Here is a 3,905-nt window from a genome sequence, read left to right on the forward strand (position 1 = left end):
GGAGGCGGAGGTGGCATGCTTGCTGGCTTCTCACCCGGAAACACAATGTTCTCCTTCCGCCATTGCACTAGGTGGAGTTCTACGGGCTTCTCCCGGGCTTCTTGATTTCCCATCTTCACCCGCAGGTGCTCAAGCACCAACCCTCATAATCTCTCAACACTTCATCCACCATCACAATGAGAAGTGTCGCCTTGGACCGAACGGCAATGGTAAGACCTTGTAGGTAAGAGGATGTCAACCGCCGCCTTGAAGGATAGGTTGAAAACTTTAACATGCGCCTGGCTGCGACGGCTCGTGAGATCATCATCCACGCGGGGGTAGCGAGGAGGCTCGACCACCCGATCAGAACACCATCATCATCCACCTCGTCGAGGAGGAAGCGCGCCGCGTTTCCGGTGGTTGAGATTGGCACTGTGGGCGAGGGCATTGAGCAATGCAGGATCTGCTGTACGCTCTGCCCCTGAGCCATCTCGAGATGTGAGTACTTGGGTTACCATGAAGTTAATTGGGCTTTCATGCGTGCTCATACATACCTCCTCTAAGCCAGCTTGTGCGGCCCCGCTTCCCTTGCCTTCCTCCCCTCCATGGCTTTTATCGTGAAATGCCCCTTCCTTTCCGCTGTGGCGAGCCATACCTTCCACGGAACGGAGCCTTCTGTGCCCCCGTGCTCGTCCGCCGTTGCTCTTTTGTTCCCAAGGGCGCGTGTCAGCTCATCGGTTCTCTCTTTCGGGCTGGAACAACCCCGCCTCCACGTCCCTATGTGCTCTGTCCAGGGCATCAATGGGAACCTTCGGTGATGAGCTTTCTTATAGATGCAATCTCCTCGTTTCTCTGGATGCAACGTTCCCCCAATCCCGTAGGAACCGCGCCTTTTGCACCTGCTCGATCCGAACCGTGCAGTCCCAATCCCGATCCCTTTATCGGGCCGGGCTTCCGGGCCGCACCGCTTGCCACTTAGACGGCAGGGCCCTGTATCCACTCCGGGACCCGAATTTGGTGATATAGCTTCAGACGGCAAGCATTTTGCCTTTATTGATTTCCGACCTTCTCTTGGGGCCCCTTTCCGACTCCGTGCTGCACTTCACTGACCCTCTCCTGATGTTTTACTCTTCTCATTGTCCGGAGTCTTCTTTATACTCCTGATACAGGCGGCGCAATCTTTTCTTGTGGCCTCTGAGTAGCCTCGGCCATCTTTCTTCTTGCCAAACTCGCGGAGGGCCCCGGCCCATCTTGGCCCTTTCAGCGTCACCCCCCCTCTTCTTTCTGGTACTATGTTGAAATGTGACATGAGCTTGTCCATAATGCTGTTTTTAGGCTACATCATCGATACAAAGACCTCTGACCTTCTTCCTCGCGCAGACAAGCACCAGTCCCTTCGGCTTGTGCCATTCTCGACTACAAGGATCGGGACGTGGTCCCTAACAAGCACCCGCATTGAGCGATAAATGCCTTTGCACCTTTTCTCTCGGGAGCAACCGGGTTCTACCATCCTTTTCGATGTGGGTGATGTCGTGCCTAACACCCGCCACCCAACTTTTGGCCGGGCCTCGCCTCCTCGAACTTTACAGTAAGAAGTGCTCGATCCTGGAGGGGCTAAAAAGAAATAATTCATAGTCAGCACAATTTATCATTAGTTAATGCATCTAGTCGATCAACAAGCGGCTTAATTAGTTTATATACCTCGGTGATAACTACAGTTCGGGAGCCATTATGATGATCTTGTTCCTCACCGGCGCCTACTAGGATCTTCTTCCTCAATATTCTCCCGCTCCCCTGCCTCCGGAAGTCAGTCCAATAAGTTGCGGTGACATCGTTCACCGCCATCATCTCGGAATAACGCCGTCGCAAGCGATCATCCAGTAGTACCGCTGCATTATGAGGTTCTGCATGCAACTTTCTTGAAATCTCATCTCTGTGCACGCTTTCTTACAACTTGACCTGCAAGCTATACATATATAGGAACCATCATATGATCAAATTAAGGATAATGCGTAGAAAACCGAAAATGGAGTTACATATGTAGTTCTTAACTAAGGATCTGCATTAATAGTGCTCAGTGCGTATAGTAGCTTACATGCATACATAGATCGGGTTCTGTGTTTATTTAACCCTAATACATATCAATCACTACTACAACCACCTTTAAACCGCCAGCCGACCGGGTCCTAGAGGCGCGCGACCGGGTCCTCGAGCGCGCGCTCGGGTGTGCCCCCAAAGCCTACGGAACAACAACGGGAGCATAGCCACATGAGATCCCCGCATAACGCCCCATCCGGTCCTCATACATGTTGTCTGAACGCGGGCATATGTAACGGCGAACGTGTCGGCCCCTCCTCGTCGCACCGGGCATGGAGCCACCTCCTCGGCGGGGCCGGCTCCCTCTCGAAACGACCACGGCCCATAAGACCTCCACTCAAAGAATATCCGGGTCGACAACAGGATCTCGGATTCCCGCACCAAGGTGCGCGACCCGGAAGCCAAGACCTCCTGCCACCCCCGCGGAGCCCAGTCCCGGACCTCCCCATCCGGCTCCATCTCCCTCAGTGAGTCAGACCACGGCCGCGCCGGTCGCGCTCGCCGCGCATTCGTAGCTACGAAGAACAAATCATATATATACCAACGTTAACATAAACTAAAAAATAACTTTACTACTTTTATGTTAGTGGCTGCACTATTTAGTCGGCGCCGGCACTACTCTATTTAGTCAGCGCCAGACTACCGTTTGAGGGGGCGCCGGCACCACCGCTGAGGGGCGCCGGCACCACCGCTTGAGGGGCGCCGGCACTACCGTTTGGAGGGCGTCTGAGCACTACCGCTCGAGGGGCAGCTTCTGCGCTTCACCGCTTGGAGGGGTGCCGGCACTACCGCTTGAGAGCGCCGGCACTACCGCCAGCGCGGCGCTACCGCTTGAGGAGCCGGCACTACCGCCGAGAGCCGCCTCGGCACTACCGGGTGCAGTGCGCCCGCACTACCGGTTTGAGGGGCGCCATCATGCTAACTAACTGTACTAACAACTATATACTAACAATATATACTAACAACTATACTAACAATGTACTGAACAACCATAACTAACAATACTCACTATACTAACTATACCAACTATGTACTAGAAATAAACAATACTAACAAACAATACTAACTATACTAACAATACTAACAAATAAGAACATATACTAACAACAATACTAACAATGTACTAACAATACTTAACAATGTACTTCAACAACACGCTAATAAGTACTTAACAAATCTGATACATCTAATTTTTTTAACTAACTATGAAGAACAATGTACTAACAAATTTGGATACATTCAACAATATATCTCAATATGTCAAATTTGGATAAGTGAAGTTAACAAAAATATAAAAATAAAAGGGGTGTGGCCGGGGGCTCACCTCTTGCCGGCGGAGAGGAGGCGGCGCGGCTGGGTCGGCGGTGGCGCGCGAGGCGAGGTGTGGAGCGCGCGGCGGCGGGGGTGTAGGCGTGAGAGGGGCGGCGGGCGGCGGCGCGGCGTGGCGCGCGACGCTGCGGAGGCGGCGGAGGCGCCGCGGCCCGCGCGGTGGCGGCCGCGCGCGGCGAACGGAGAGAGGCGGCGCGCGGTGGAGGGAGAGAGGCGCGCGGCGGGCGGTGGCGAGAGAGGCGCGCGCGGCGAGGAGGGCGACCCGCGGTGGCCACGCGGCGGGCGAACGGCGAGTCGGGCGGCGGCAGTGCGCGCGAGCGGAAGCAGCCCGGGCGGCTGTCACGGCCGCAGGCGCTTGCCTCCGCGGGATTGATCCCCGCGGAGACGGGCGGGTGCGCTTAATAGTTCATCTTTGGTCCCGGTTGCTGGCACCAACCGGGTCCAAAGGCCTTTGGGACTCCGGGGTTTGTAATACAAACCGAGACTAAAGGCCATTTTTG

The sequence above is a fragment of the Lolium rigidum genome, chromosome 3 (assembly GCF_022539505.1).
Source record: "Lolium rigidum isolate FL_2022 chromosome 3, APGP_CSIRO_Lrig_0.1, whole genome shotgun sequence".
Taxonomy (NCBI): Eukaryota; Viridiplantae; Streptophyta; class Magnoliopsida; order Poales; family Poaceae; genus Lolium; species Lolium rigidum.